Genomic DNA, 17,176 nt, shown 5'->3' with positions numbered 1-17,176 from the left:
AGAACCTGAAAATCTAAAAAATAAAGTAAAATTAAATAAATAAAATAAAATAGCCACTTCATCCAGATTGTCAAAATCATTTGTATAGGGTTTGATACATATGTGTGTGTGTGGTTATTTCACAAGAAATAACCTAAACTTCATCCCAATCAGTTTACTCTCAATGACCTTCCTGTTGATCAAAATCAGAGATCAGAACACTATAGTTCAAGAGAGCTAACAAAGTATACCCATTTACATTCCCTGTCCACCCCATAAAAATAGTAAAGGAATGAAATAGATAAAATACATGACTAAAGTAAATAAAAACAGTGTTTTTAGGGAACAAAAGACTCAAATTTTTAGAAGACAGAAAGTGGATAGAGGATTGATATCTGAGTCATTCATTTATTCATTATTTCAAGAAATATTTTATGTGTCGTGCATTGTTCTAAGCACTGGAGATAAAGGACTGTGCAAAAAAAAGTCCCTGCTCTCATCATGTTGACATTCTAATTGGAAGGAAGAGACAGTTAACCAGTCAAGTTTTGTTCAAGCAGTGGTGAGAAAAATAAAATAGGGCAAACAAATAGAGAAACTAATTCTATAGTGCAGTGGTTCTCAACCTTCCTAATGCTGCGACCCTTTTATACAGTTCCTCATGTTGTGGTGACCCCACCCATAACATTATTTTTGTTGCTACTTCATAACTGTAATTTTGCTACTGTTATGAATCGCCATCGGAAATAGTATGTGTTTTCTGATGGTCTTAGGCAACCCCTGTGAAAGGGTCGTTTGACCCCTAAAAGGGGTCGCAACCCACAGGTTGAGAACCACTGATATAGAGTCTGCATTCTTTGTCATGTGGCCACTAAAGTCTCTATTAATATTAATGGTCAGCTAATGATTAGACCAAAATTTGCTTAGATGCCTGTCTAAGCAATAAATCTTCCAGTCTATACTGATGGGCTCTGTATGTATATTAGGGCACACTCAGCCAGTCAGTTTACAACTCTGCCTTAGCCTTCACTACCTGCTTGCACAGCGTCTCAAGATGAACCAGAACTGAGAGGTTGGGGCTTTCTCAGATCTTTCCTAAACATTCACACAGCCCTACGTGTGTGTAGTCTTCTAGATTCCCAGAAACATATCAGAGCTTCACAAATCCCCTTTATGGATTCCTCAGCTTTTCCTTTTAAGCTTTTTGGTTAGCCTGTTGTTTGTCCCAACTGTTATTCACTGTCACAGGCAGTGAAGATATTCAACTACTGCCTCTAATTGTTTTCAGTGAAAAACCAGATGGGGAAAGGGCTATTTATACAGGATGAGTTCCATGTCAGGTCAAATACAGTCTTGCAAATGAGGTCTTTCAAGGAACCACCAGACAGGTCAAGTAATGACAATTCTCTGGGAATGGGGCTTTGGAGTTCCAATCTTGTTCTGCCATTTCCAGTGGTTTCCAGGGGCTGCTAGTTTTCATCATAATTGGGGACAGTTGGTTTTCAGGGTTACTGTGGAGCTGGAGAGAGGGGGATGGAAACAAAACAAGTTAAAGCTGTACAAAGTTTACTGTTTTTGCTGAGATTCAGCCATTTTTCTTGATAAATGTTCACAGATTGCTGCAAGCCTGTGGTTAATTTTCAGAGTTCTGAAAAAGTTGATTCTATTTTTGTCAGTGTTCTCATTGCTCTTGGAGAAAATTTTCAGAGGTTCTTACTCTGCCATCATTGTTGTTGCCTTTTTTTTTTTTTAATTTTCTTTTGCTCTTTATTGATTTGAGGGGCGTGGGGAGAGATAGAAAGATCATTGAGAGAGAACACTGACTGGCCGCCTCCTGCATGCCCCCCACTGGGGATTGGGCCCACAACCTGGGCATGTGTCCTGACCGGGAATAGAACCGGCAACCTCTTGGTGAATGGGTCGATGCTCAGCCACTGAGTCACACCGGCTGGACTCTGCCATCATTGTTGATATCCTCTGCATCAAATCTGAGAAACTCCTTCAGCTCAGTCTTCATGCTTATTAATCTGCTATTCAGTCAATTGTTTATCTTTAAAATTTCAATGTTTACATTTCTTAATTCCTCTGAAATCACTAATAATGCTTATCTTTAAAATTTCCTTCAGTTTATACTATTCACTATTTCCTTTAGTGTTGATTGCATTTGTACCTCTCAAAGTATTAATTTTTCTCAAATGACTAATTAATCTAGATTATTAGTTCATATTTGTAGTTGGAAGTTTCAACTAAACAGTTTTTCCTCAGAGTGGATGAAAATCTTTGTTCATCTGTTGATATATGCAGATTCTAGTTATATACATCTACTTCTAGTGCTTCTGGAAGAGGGGTGAAATAAGCAGTTAGGCAGTATCTGCAGGTAATGTGCTTTCTGGATATTAATCCCTATCTGTTCTGAAATCATATAAATTATTAGGGATATATCTGGTCTTTTATGCCAGGCCTTTGACTTCAGAGAGAGTAGCTATCAGAGCTTTATCCTGGAAAAGCACTGAAGTTAGAAATTCACTTTGCTTTTTGCTTCCTCTGCTTTTGTAATAGCGTCTATAGTTGCATCAATCTATTCTTGCTACTCTCTCTAATCTCAAAATTCATTCGTTCATTTATAAAATGTTTATTGAGTGTCTACTATGTGCCAGGCACTAGTTTAGAAACTGGGAATTTAGTGATGAACAAAGTCCCCAGACTCAAGGAGAATTATATTCTAATAGAAAGATAAATATATAAGGTAAATAAGGTAATATAATTTCACAACTACTATGAAAAATAAAACAAAGAATAGTGACTACAGAAAAGGTATTTTATTTTATTTTTGAAAATATGTTTTTTAATATTGATTTTCTAGAGAGAAAAGAAGGGAAAGAGATAGAAACATTGATGTGAGAGAGAAACATGGATCAGCCACCTCCTGCACACCCCCACCGGAGATCGAGCCTGGAACTCGGGCATGTGCCCAGACTAGAAATCAAACTGGGTCCTCCCAGTGCATTGGACAACACTCAATCCACTGAGCCACACCGGCCAGGCCAGAGAAGGTATTTTAGATAGAGTGATATATCCCTGAGGTGGTAACATGTCATTAGAGATCTGAATAATGAAAAGAGCTATATAAGAAGATATGGCCTTGGCCAGTTTGGCTTAGTGGTTAGAATGGACCAAAGACTCGTGCGTTCAATTCCCAGTCAAAGGCACGTACCTCGGTTGCATGTTCGATTCCTGGCACTGGTCGGGGTCGTGCAGGAGGCAACCAATTGACGTGTCTCTCTCACATAGATGTTTCTTTTTCTTTTTCTCCCCCCGCCCCAACTCTATCTAAAAATTAATGAAAAAAATATCTTCAATGAGGATTTTTAAAAAAAGATGTGAAGGAGGGTTTTCAGAAGGAAATAACAAGTGTGAAGAAACTGAAAGGATAGCATCTAGGCATGTCTGAGAAGGTCAATGTTAGCAAGTGAATGAGGGGTAGGAAATGAGGCCTGAAAAGTAGGCAAAGGGCCAGATCACACAGCCTGGTAAAATACAATACAGAGTTTAGGAAGGCGATGGGTGCTTCAAGAAGAGAATAACATAATTTAATTTATATATACTAATTACTGTGGGGAGAATAGACTATAAGGAAATATATGCCCTCTCCAGGAAGATTGTTCAATGTTTGGAAAGCATTTCTCTGAGCTTTATTCAGGGGACAAATATCAGATGATCAAAATTGAGAGCAAGAGCCAGGAAACTGATGAATCCTCCAAGCACCCTTCCATTCTTCATGTTTGTTTACTTAGAGTCTAGTACATTTCTGAAACTTCTACACTTACTTTCAGCTGTGATTTCTACTCCTAGTTTGTCTACTAATCCAACCTGTTTATCTTTCAAAAATTCACTAAAGTTTATCAGCTGATGGCAACTGTTTTTTATTTGCCACCTTTAAAAAAACATCTAACATACCTACTAACAATTTACTTAAGAGTCCTTTGTACTCAAGAGTCCTGCTAAAGTACAAACAAATATCCAGCAGATCTACATTCAGCTGACTTCCCTTAAGGTTCGTTTTTTTAAAGAGTGACTTTAAGAGAACATTTTAGTTCTCATAATTCAGGCATCAGCATAAATCACATTTCTGTGGCCAAAAAAGTTGCAACCAACTATACCTTCCCTGCTGGACTTTCTGCAGACAGGCAAAAACCATCACCATACTGGACAACTCCTTCCATATAAATAAACAGTCCAGTCAACTGACTGTGGTAAAGTTGATAAATTCTTCTAGCTTCTTTATTTGGGAGGCATGACTGATAACATACGGTATTGTCAGCTGTAGGAATATATTTTTTTACTTTTATTTTTTTGTTACACGCACCTAGCAGGAACTGAACCCAGGACTCTCTGGTCCTCAGGACGATGCTCCAACCACTGAGCCAAACTGGCCAGGGCAGCTGTAGGAATATTTATAGTAACTTTACATTTAACAGAACACTATTAGAACTTACTGAGAAAAAATACACTTAGGCTGTACCAAATTCTTTTTTTTTTTTTTAATCCTCACCCGAGGACATTTTTCCATTTTTTGTTCAGAGCGGGAGGGAGGGAGGGGGAGGGAGAGAGAGAGAGAGAGAGAGAGAAACATCAACGTGAAAGGGACACATCAAGTGACTGCCCCCTGCACGACCCAACCAGGGCCAGGCAGGGACAAACTGCAATAGAGGTACATGCCCTTAGCAGAAACCGAACCCGGTCTCTCTGGACTGCAGGCTGATGCTCTAACCATTGAGCAAACCGGCCAGAGCTGTACCAAATTCTTAATAGGAAAAATATTTCATGAGGAATAAATTCTCTAAGTAGAATTGTTTTTTATAATTACTAATATTACTTCTTGGAAAGTCATCCTTTCACATTATCTATTAAACTAATCTTTAACAAACACTTTCCCCCATAAGCTTTCTTTAAAATAGGGAGATGTGTTCCACAGGAAAAATTCCAAAGCCACAGTAAAATGTTTTGAGAAGGAATGAGTTCATCTGAATTAGATGTGTCAAAGTGAGATTAATAATAATGCAACAGTTCTACTACATTCCTTCCAACCCTTCTTAGGCAGACCTCTCTTCAGTTTTTTGTGTTCTTTTTAAATATGTTTTAATGATTTTTTTTTTTAAGAGAGAGAAGAAGGGAGAGGGGGAGAGAGATAGAAACATCCATGAGAAACACTGATTGGCTGCCTCCTGCATGTCCCTACTGGGGATGGAGCCTGCAAACCAGGCATGTGCCTTGACCAGGAATCAAACCAGCAACCTTTTGATCCATGGGTCAATGCTCAACCACTGAGGCACACTGGCTGGCCATTTCTCTTTACTTTTTAACTTGTCAGTCATAAAGCATAAGAATTTCTCTAATGTGTGGAGATCCAGACTCCACAGAACTCCCAGCCTCCAAAACTTTATCTTCATCTTCCTTTAATCTGTGAAGTTAACATTTCTACAAGAGCTGCAATATTTTCTGTAGGTGCTATAGCCTGACATATGGTATACTTCAACATGAATATTCCAGAAATGTGTTGCTTCCAGTAATATATTTTTATTTGTACCCTATTTCATCCATTTATTAAAAGTCAAAATTATATATATCATTCTACACATATCAATCAGCTCTCCAGTAATCTGGATAAAATTTGCTATATACTATACTAACAGAAAGAAATCTTTTGATATGTCGTTAGCTGTCAGAAGAACTTTAAAATCTAGGTTTGTCCTGGCCAGGTGGGTCAGTTGGTTGGAGTGTCATCCATACACCAAAAAGGTTGTGGGTTCAATTCCCGGTCAGGGCACATACCTAGGTTGCAGGTTCAATCCCTGGTCAGGGTATGTACAGGAGGCAACCAATCCATGTTTCTCTAACATCAATGCTTCTCTCTTTTTTCTCTCTCTCTCAAATCAGTAAATATATCCTCAGGTGAGGATAAAAAAAAAAGTCTAGGTTCAATTCTTTTACTCTTTTATTTCTCCAAATTTATTTACTCCTTCAAAAATCCATCACCCATAATTTCAGTGCTGTCATTTCAGCACAGAGAGTGAATAATAGTGAAGCAAATTTTAACACTTGTTATTTTACCCTTTTCAACATAATTAATCTCTGTAAGGGGCAGGTTTGGCAAGCTTGGAGCATTAATTCTGGAGCCAGACTACTTAGGTTCAAATCCCTACTCCACCACTGACAAGTGGTGCAGGAACTTAGACAACTTATTTAATTTTCTTGGGTCTCAGGTGCTTCATCTGTAAAATGGGAAAAATAATAGTGTCTTTCTCATAAGCTTGTCATAAGGTTTAAATGAGTTAATATTTGTAAAGTTTAGAATAATAGTGCCTGACATATAGTATGCATGACACACTATTTGCTAAAGAAAAACAAAATAAGTATCTTATACATAAGATAGACTCAGCAAAGAAATCTGGTCTTGAGTAAAAGTCAACTCATTAACTAGTTCCTCTTAGTTTTTCAAAGGGCAAAATATTAAAATCATTAAGGGTAAGGTCCGAATAACAAAAGATTCCTGTGAGAGATCAAACAAGTTGGGTCTATAGCTCTGATACCCTTTGTCAGTTGGCTTTGACTCTAAATACTCTATACAAGAACTTTCCCTACAAGTCCTCAAGGAAAGCTGTTTTCAAACTTCTGGGCAATATAACACTGACTGTCAATAACATCCTCTTACTTAGCAAATATGCAACATCATGGTCGCAAACACTTTTAGGAGATCCAACTGTGAGTTATGAGCTATTAATAGCTAACATTGATGGAATGTTTTTTATGACTCAGGCACTGTTCTGAATACTTTACATATATCAACTCATTTAATCCTTCTCAATGAGTCTAAGAGAGGTACTATTTATTAATATCACCATTTCACAGATGAGAAAACTAAGGCACAGAGAGTAACTTGCCCAAGGTTATACATCTAGTAAGTCACCAACCTAGAACTTAAGCCCAGGCAGCTTAGCTTCAAAGCCTGAGGTCTCGAACCACGAGTGCATGCCTCAATATGGAACATCACAGTGAGGACTGATGATTTTAAAAAGCTGATGAAGCTAAAAATGTGTGCCATGCCATGCTACATCACCAACAGCCAGAATTCACAAGCTGAGTAATGAGAAGATACTAAGAAGTCAAGTTTTCTTCTTTATCCTTTTTTATTTTCATTCTTCTCCTAGGCTCCCAAGTAAATATGAGTTAATACAAGTGAAATGTTTTAAGTAGTGCCTGGCAAATAGTAAGTGCTCCTTGTGTTAAGAGGTAGTAGTGGTAAAAATAGTAGAGTATGCCTATTGACCCTGCCTTAGTCTAATGGCTGCATATATAGGAACTGTTGATATCTCTACCCCCTTTCCCCTTTGTCAACAGGAAATGAATCAGGACAATCAATACACGCAGTCCATTGTAACAAACCCAAATTACTCTTCAATCTGTTACTTTCACCTGACCATAATCCACATACACAGGACCAAACTTTTTTTTTTATCTTCACCGAGGAAATGTTTCCATTTATCTTCAGACAGAGTGGGAGAGAGAGAGAGAGAGAAACATCATCAAAATGTGAGAGAGACACACTGACCGGTTGCCTCCGGCACGACCCCGACCAGGGCTGAGACAAACGGCAACCAAGGTACACACGACCCCGACCAGGGCTGAGACAAACAGCAACCAAGATACGTGCCCTTGGCGGGATAACAGGATAACCGCTGAGCCAAACCGGCCAGGGCAGGAGCATACTTCTTGACTCCTCACTTCTCTTTTCTTGATTTACAAAGACTGGATTGGAGCCAGAAGAAAGAATAAAAGCAGCTTTGTAACCTTTTGACTAGTTGCCAAAAGCAGAAGCAAAGTTTGTGAAAAGCAACTTAACCAGCTAAAACTTTGATTGTTAGATGAAAACTAGCAAAGAATTATGAGAAAAGTTCTGCATATGAGAGAGCATTTTCAACCTCATGATTCGATGATTGCAGTTTTAAAAATGATATATCTAGACACAGTAAAGAACAGAGATGACAGCAACAATAATCAGAGCAATAGGGTCACCCTCTCTCAATTGTTCTGCAATTATTTAGGTTAAAAGCTTAAAAGAATCAAGATACATTTCAGGGGAAGAAACTAGCAAACTCAAATATTTTCTATTCAAAGAAGACAAAATTGGAAAAAAATCTAGCAGTCACTAGAATTTTTCAAATTGCAGGTGAAAACACATTAGTAATAGGTTGTATCAACTTAGTGTATACCAAAATTTTTGAATGAAATACAAGAAAGCAAAATAGAATAGAAAGTATTACAATGTATCACCAGTAATAAAGATAAGTATTGTTTCATAAAACTTGTTTCAATTTTAAATATTAATATGCACATACAGTATGTGTGTTCAAATACTGGGTAACAACAAAAATGCATCTTATAGTGCATGAAAAAAGTTTGAAAGCCAGAAGATATAAAACTGGCCAATTGTAAAGAAGGAAAATATTTACTTGAAACTATTTAAAATAACATTTGCAGTTTGGGTGGTTCTCTAAATTATAGTTTTTTAAAGACAAGCTTCTGAAAAAGAACAGCAAAAAAAGGGAAACCATCTGGGTAAAAATCAATAGTTTAACATAGTTATCCAAATAAACAATTTCACAGAATGTGAAATACCGAAACTAAATAAATATATACTAACAAGAGATACATAGAAATGAGATAAAGCTAAGATTTTCAATTCATGTAGCTATTAAATGCCACATCAATATGAGAGATGACCTATCCTCTTTTCGAAAGCTCTCATTCTCACCTTAAAGAACACTTATTCATCAGTGTTATCTAATCACTGCTTCCAAATCTATAGTAAAGACCTGGTGAAAAGGAAAAGTAAATTTGGGAAATTCAGTTTAGCAATAACACACTGATTACTAGGGTATTTTCTTATACAACATGTATGTACTATTTTCTTAATATTCTCTAATTCTGAAATATTCTAAGAAAAAAATCATATACACATTTTGGATTATGTGTCGGTAAAAAGGGTGAGATGATCATCAATCTAACAGAAAAAAAATTAATATCATTGTGCTAAATTAAAATTCCCTCTTATTTTGAAAAAAGGAGGAACAGCAGATGAATCTGACCTAAATCTTTTCAACTACTATGGAAACTAAAGAATAAAGTTCAATTCCACCTAAGAGCTAATCATTCTAATTTATTCCCATAGTAACGGTGCTGATAGCAATAAACTACCAATTTTCTTAAATTCAGTAATTGCCACATTATTAAATTTCAGGTGAAAGAAAACTCAAAATTTTAGAACATGAACTGATTATCAAATCCACATACAAAAAAAGTTGCTTTTGAAACAAAAATTAAATGTTTAAATCAAAGTAAAGAACATTCTAAATACCAACAAGTAAACCATCATAACAAAGCTTATACTTTTCAGCTCCATATAATACTTTTCCCACCAAGTGGAGGGGAAGCAGGGGAAACAAGACCAAAGCTAATGTAAAAAACAGGATACTAAAAACAAAACAAAAACAGGGTACTTAATGTCTGATTAAGTGAAGTTTATATATAAGAATTAAAATAAGTAGTATCCCTAACCAAATGTCACTTCTTACCAGAAATAATTATTTTTTTTCTGTTAACCAGATTCCATAACTCTCAATTGTTTTCAAAATACTTGGTAAAAATAATTTCTTATCACATCTGAGTTCCCGACTCTTGCATTAAGTGCACCTCAATTAATATCAAACCATCTCCTTTCCTTAGAGGTGCAACAATTTTTAAAATTCGGAAACAACAGAAGCATAAAAGAATATTAATATGATGAATAATATTCTAAATCACTATCTGCATTTTTAATTTTAAACAGAACTGGTTTATGAAAAGTCCCCTCGTCTTTTCTAAAGTAAAAATAAAAACACTAATTTAAATATATTACTCTAGACATGGTAGTCCTAAAGTGATTAATGTACTTAATTTTGCAATTTCCAAATTTGGAAATGAGAATGGAGATAAGTCAAAGATTTCCATTTCAGTCTTCTGTTTTTTATATTTCAAAGTTGTCAAATTCATATTGAAAACATTAATATTTCAGAGTTTAAAACTATTTTTAGTATATGTGCTGTCAAAACGAGCACCAGAGTTTAAAACTATTGCATAAAGTTATTTAATATTCTACAAATCAAAAAAAGAAAATCAATGTCATTTTAGTAATACAGAATACATTTCACTTATACTGCCTGTTCTCTAAATAACACAAAAGTAATGAACTTTCATAGGTAATTTTTTAAAGAGTGAAGGATCTTGTCCTGTTTTGCTTTCTTAATACATGATTTTGCCATCTAAAAAATGGTAGTAAAGGGTTTGCTATTTGCCCTAAGCCAGCATTAATAAAAAGACCAGGCAACTGCCACCTCCACCCCAAGATTCCCAACCAGAAGCAGTAGTCTTTTTTGTTTCAGAGAAATTGGATTTTTCTCTTAACCTATAAAGGTATTCACTAAATCAGTAGAACTTTGTACAAAAAGGCCATGAACTCTGGAACCAGAAAGACTAAGTTCAAAATCCAGCTCTCCTGCTAACTAGCTTTGTTACTTTGGGCACGTTATGTAACTTCTGTGCCTTCATTTTCTCATTTATAAAATGAAAATAAGAATAATACTCCATAGGGTCATGAGGATTTAAAGTTAATATATATAAACCACTTAGAATAGTTTCTGGCACATAGTAAGTGCTATGTAGAGTTGGCTTTTATTTTTACTGTTTACAATCATTGATTTGTAGAGTTCAATTGTAAAAAAATTTTCTAAATGAAAATTATTTAATTGTACCTATAAGGAGCATAATTTTATATTAAGCTGTGATGCAGAGTAACACAAGAACCTTAATTAAACTCAAATAATAATGAGAAATCAGTGTTTTGAAAACAACAGAAAATCATAAAATCTAGCTTTAAAAAATCATACACCATTGACATTGATAAGAAGCAATAACTTCTTAGGATTAAAACTTTTATTTATTTATTTATTTTTTAATCCTCATCCGAGGACATTTTTCCATTTTTTGTACAAATAGAGTAGGAGGGAGAGAGAGGAAGAGAGAGAGAGGGAAACATCGATGTGAAAGGGACACATCGAGTGGCTGCCACCCGCACGACCAACCAGGGCCGGGGACAAACTGCAACCGAGGTACATGCCCTTAGCGGGAACCGAACCCGGGTCTCTCCGGACCGCAGGCGGACGCTCTAACCGCTGAGCCAAACCGGCCAGGGCGAAACTTTTAAAATTCTAATTATGTTGTCTCTTTTTGCTACACCTCGGAGATGCAGGTTATACTAGGTCTTATAGTTTAATTCAGATATGTACAAATAAAACCAAATTCAGTATCTAAATGTAAATGTCAGCCCTGTATAATCTACTTCACATGTATAGCCTATTCATACATTATTATAATTGTACATAGTAGGTATCCAAAAGAAATATGCTGAAAGAAATGTATTACAAAAATTACTGCTATTTTCTGGGGTGAATAAAAAGAACTCTAATTAATACAAATATTAACCAAGCTAATAAGTTAAAGTGCATCCATCACAATCTGTAGTAAGATCTTTAAGATATTAAGTAATTACTGCCTTGGGTTGATCTGTTGACTTACAATAAGTCAGCACTATTTACACATTTCCTTTTCTGGTTTAAAATACTACTACATAAAAGGGGAAAACAATAAAGATAAATTTTATGAAGCCCATATTTCAACTATCTGGTTTTTAATATAGGTAACAAAGAAAACAACCTAATTATTTCTACATTTAATAATTAGATACTCCAAGACTTAAGTGTATGGAACCAAATAAAAATATCAACAGGATGATATGGCTGATGTTCCACCATCTACTATGTTCACTGCCAATAAAACATATCAGTAAGTCAGTTTATATTAAGCCATATATTCTGTACAAGAACATGCACTTGTATTTTTAAGTTAATCAACAGATAGAAAGCCCATTTAATTTCTACTTTATTATAAATATAACAATTCAGCCCCTTGGTATAAATCAATTAAGTGAATGTATGGGAAGAATAAACTATTCCTAATATTCCTAAATAACTATCTCTACGTTGAACTAATTTGAACTATTCCTAATATTCCTAAATAACTATCTCTACGTTGAACTAATTTGAACTATTCTTACTCCATTTAAATAGCATGTTTTTGTTTATTTACATAATAAATGTTTTTGTTTCTGTTTATTTATTTATTTTTGTTAATCCTCACCCAATGATATTTTTCCACTGATTTTTTTTTTTAATAGAGTGAAAGGGAGGGAAGGGAGTGAGGGAGGGAGAGAGAAAAATGTTGATGTGAAACAGGCACATCAATTGGTTGCCTCCCTCATGACCCAACCAGTGCTGGTGATTGAACCTACAACCCAGGTACATGCCCTTGACTGGGAATCGAACCCTCGACCCTTCGGTCCAAGGGCCAACACTCTAAGCACTGAGCCAAACCAGCCAGGGCAAAAATATCCCGTTTTTATATGCAGAACACAAAAATCTTTTATACAATCTACCAAAATAGAAGTTCTATGAGCCTTTTATATGTAAGCAAAACAAAGAGAATGGAGCTGTGAAGTGTCTTAGGCAGATCACAGAAACTCATAACACAAGGTACAAATGGTAAGGACATGGTAGAGGTGTAATTTGTTTATTAATTTTTTTTTTATCCTCACCTGAGGGCATTTTTTCCATTTTTTGTTCAGATAGAGTGGAAGGGAGAGCGAGGAAGAAAGAGAGTGAGAGAGAAACATCGATGTGAAAGGGATACGTCAAGTGGTTGCCACCTGCACAACCCAACCAGGGCCAGGGACAAACCACAACCGAGGTACGTGCCTTTAGCAGGAACTGAACCCGGGTCTCTCTGGACCACAGGCTGACGCTCTAACCACTGAACCAAACCGGCCAGTGCTGTTTCTTGAATTTTTAAAACTGCATTTTCCTCAAAACATATCCTCGGCTCAAGGATAAATCTCAAAACATGCTAAACAAAATACAGAAGAAAGTAAAATGACAAAAGATAACAAAAAAATAAGCAAACCATTATCAAAACAAAACAACTAACTGGTAGGCACAAAACTAATATGCAAAAATATACTTTAAATTGAACCCTCAGGGCTATAAACTAACACTGCTAAACTAAAGTAGAAATTTGTATATAAAACTGCCTGTGAGTCCTCTCCTTATCTTTAAAAACACACGCAGCTGGTCCTCAAATAATGTCACTTGGTTCTATCACTGATGAGATGCACAGGAACTTAACTCTTGTTTATATCAATTAGTCTATGGTAAAACTGGTTTCATTAAATGTCGTTTCACTTAAAGTCGCAGAACCTATCAATGGCGTTAAGTGAGGACTTACTGTACACACCAAACTGTCTCTAGTAATTTTTTTTCTGTTGTTGTTTGGCAGCTAGGTTAGAAGTGCAGGCTTTTCAGTAATTAAAAAGTCTATCAGTGTTCTCTACAAAGACTGGGAGCATGAATACAACTGTTCCAAAGAGACTATAGGATGTTCACTTCATGTAGAGGCTTTTCTGCAGAATCTGTATCAGAATAGGTAGAAGAGATTTTAGAAGAAAAAAGAAAGACACTCCCCAAGACTTTCAACTTCTACTTCTGCACAACAGTTTCTTTCTAGAGTCCTTTGAAGGCAACATGACTTCAGCTTTGAATTTAAAAATGTCATAGATTACCCTAAAACTTCTATTCCTATGACATAAATTTACTGAAATAAACTACTAAATACTATATTGTGTTCTCCAGCCTATAGCTTTGATGAAACTAAAACCCCCTCGCTGTGTGCACATACAGGACTTCTTTATTTGTGTGTGTGTGTGTGTGTCTTTGGAGAAATCATCACTAATTCTTTAAGCCCTGATTCCCTTATTTATAAAATGAAGGGCTAAGTCTGAACTTTGAAAACTGTAGAAATCTATCTAGATTTAGACTTAGACAAGAAATAAAATGCTCAGAAATGAAAAAGGTTAAAAGAGGACCTTGCATCAAACCAAATAAAGTTCACAAACATGGAGATAAGGAAGCAGTTAGACAGTCTATTCATTGGGGTTAATTTTTAAGGATGGGAAATGATGAGACCACATTGAACAGAAGCTAAGAGTTTCCAGTGTAGTTGCTGGGGAGGAGGTACTGATAAGGAGCTTTCAAAGGGTCTTCCCTCAGCAGTTAAATAAGTCCTGAAAACCAACCAGAAGGGTACTTCTCTGTGGCTTCTAGGACTAATATGGCCAAGCTCCAAAGTCCTTTGCTAAAAATAGATGAAGGCAGCAGCCCAATTTTGGAATAAGCCAAAGTCTATGCTATGTTCACAGATGTATATGTATCATATAATGTAGGAGATTTTTCTATAACTCGTTAGTCAAAGAGAAGCAGATGCTAAAAGCTGTATTTATGCTGTTCACCAAAGTACTAAATTTTAGAACACAATTTATATGATTACAGAAACTGATCACACAAAAACATTTGCAATCAAATGCTAGCTATACACCATAAAGACTGGAAAAACAAAACCAAAAATTATCCAATCCTGTAACTCAAAATATAGCTCAGATCACAAAATTTGGGAAACAGGACACTAAATTATTAAATCCAATCCCTCCCTTTTAGAGATAACTAAATGCCTCCAGAAAAACTTTAGAAATTTAAGAGAGAATTAAGTCTCAAAATGAGAAAAAGATGGTTTTAAGTCTAAGATGGAAAAAGTAAAGAAAAAAAAAAGAATATTCTAAAGTACTGTAATGTCTGGCTTATGAAGAAACAGGAAAACAGAAAAGTGTCAATACAGTAAAAAATGAAGAAACAACGTATAGGAGGCAAGGATAAAGATGCACGTGCACACTGAGTTTAACGGGAAAAAAAAGGAATTTGAAATTATTATAGTGAACTCTTTAGCATAAAATGTTTCAGTAACAACACACTAAGATTTTTGGCAATAAACTTATATATCTGGGGCTAGTAATCTCCCAAGAAACTCATAGCAACTGTCCTGTAAGTAAAGTCCATGCAGAAAACTGAGCTGATCGTCCCAGAACATGGCATTTTTGCCTTAGGGGTGCACGTCTCCGTTCTCATGGAATAGAAAACACCAAAATGACAGAACGGCCTCACCATCTGTCAATTAACAAGATCACTCAAGCCCCATCGCTAGCTGCGTGAGCCTGCTACCTGTTAGCCTATTCTAGAGCGAGCCCCCAAAACTGTGCTCCAGCGAGGAACTGGGAACGCCTTTGTTGTTCCCCAACGACGGAAGCTACCGGAGTTCAGTCTAACCCAGCGCCTCAAGGCGAAACTTCCCCAGTCCTGGTAAATCCGCCCAGACTGGGGGTTTAGCACAGACCTCCGCCAGCCAAGAAAAGGCGGGAGAAGCCCAGGCGAAGCACAAATGTCACCTACTAGTTAAGGGAGGGGTCAAAAGTGAGGAAAGTTGGAGGACAAGTACCTAGGACCCTGTTCCGCAATGGAGGAGGATGACCACGATGAAGCGGCGGGCCGTCCTGCTGGGTGAAACGGCGAGATCCCGGGATCAGGGGTCGGGGAAGGGAGGTGCTAGAGGGGGGAAACCGGAGGCAGAGGCGGACGGAAGCGCTGAGGCAAAAGACAAGACGCCGGGGCTTGTAAGGAGCGGGTGAGGCTGAGGAAAAACAGCGAGGCGAAAGGTGCGCGGAGGCGAGAAAGGATAGGCTGAGGTGAAAGAAGCGAGGCCAGCGTGAGGCAAAGGGCTGCAGTGAGGGAAGCACAGCAGGGACAAGGGACAGGCAAAGAGAACCTCCACCCACAGGGACCGGGACAGAATTCTTGACCCGTCCCCCTACAGGCTGTGCTCGTCCGACTGCACTCAGACCCTGACGACAGCGGAGACTCACCCAAAGGCTGCAGAGGCCCCGCAGCAGGACATGGGGACCCGTCCAGACCCACAGTAGAACCAAGCAAGTGGAGGAAACCGCGGCGTTAGCGTGACCCGGATGCGCATCCCTAGAAACCGGAAGTCACCATCCAGGGTCACCTCACAATCCACACTTCTTTCCACCAGAAGCCTCTGGGCGCATGTGTCAGGCCTCACGGGGCGGGGCAGAGGAGTCTAGGCCCCGCCCACTCCTCCACCCCGGCGAGCCCCGCCTCTGGTTACGCCTCTCTTGGTGCCTCCAAGGTACCTCGGGCGGATAGGCTGGATTTTGCTGCGCCCAGGCTCGGGTTCCCCGGCAAAAAGGACTTCAGCACTCATTTTTATATAAGGTCTCTTAAAATGCGTGTAATCCCTGCCTCCCTAAAGCGAAAACGAGGAGAAATGCATTTGGTAGATTTAGCAAAACTGGAAGGAAGAATGGGTGGGAAGTTTTGGAAGACACTTGGGAGGAGGCTAACCCAACGTGATATTTTTATCCCCAATATTAATTTATAACTAATATTCTATTGAGCTTACAATTAACTTCTATTTCGTGCACATTATTTTTATGTAATTATTTTGTCAGAAACAAATATTTAAAATTCTTTGTTAACTTTAAATTACTACCCAAATGTAGGTTAAATTCAGGTTTTGTAGCAGACCGAAATTTATTAAATTTGAGGCCCTCTTTAAGAAAATTCTATTACGCCCTGGCCAGTTTGGCTCAGCGGTTAGAGCATCGGCCTGCGGTCCGGAGAGACCCGGGTTCGGTCCCCGCTAAGGGCACGTACCTCAGTTGCAGTTTGTCCCTGGCCCTGGTTGGTCGTGCGGGTGGCAGCCACTCGATGTGTCCCTTCACGTCGATGTTTCTCTGTCTCTCTCTCCCTTCCTCTCTCTCCCTCTCATTCTATCTGTACAAAAAAATGGAAAAAATATCCTCGGGTGAGGATTAAAAAAAAAAAAAGAAAGAAAGAAAATTCTATTACAAATTAATTTTTTTTTCACTAATACAAAAATCCAGAAAAATTACACACTACTAATTAACTGCTTGATATGCCTCTAAAATACTTCTTTTGGGTAAAACTTTTGGCTGTAGTCTTTGATCACCTCTTTGTACGACAAAAATTTACTAAGTAGTATCAATTATGTACTAATATATTTGACTCCTCTCTCACCCCACATTCATCAGCACGTTCTGCAGGATCTGCCTTCAAAATCTGTCCAG

At 37.5% G+C, this 17,176-nt stretch overlaps 1 protein-coding gene across 2 annotated transcripts in view; it reads right to left on the bottom strand.

The window, feature by feature from the left end:
• Window positions 1-16,036, bottom strand: part of EYA3 (EYA transcriptional coactivator and phosphatase 3) — a 106,753-nt gene extending 90,717 nt beyond the window's left edge. Inside the window, exon 1 of one of the 2 annotated variants that reach the window (XM_036256723.1) lies at window positions 15,932-16,036. The gene's annotated coding sequence lies outside the window, so the exon portion shown is untranslated. The remainder of the gene's footprint in view (window positions 1-15,931) is intronic. The other variant, XM_036256720.1, reaches the window with a different exon arrangement.
• Window positions 16,037-17,176: the final 1,140 nt, after the last annotated feature.

Source organism: Molossus molossus, unplaced genomic scaffold (genome assembly GCF_014108415.1).
Source record: "Molossus molossus isolate mMolMol1 unplaced genomic scaffold, mMolMol1.p scaffold_m16_p_12, whole genome shotgun sequence".
In the NCBI taxonomy this organism is placed as follows: Eukaryota; Metazoa; Chordata; class Mammalia; order Chiroptera; family Molossidae; genus Molossus; species Molossus molossus.
The sequence above is the reverse complement of the archived record's forward strand: the minus strand, read 5'-3'. Positions and strand labels throughout refer to the sequence as shown.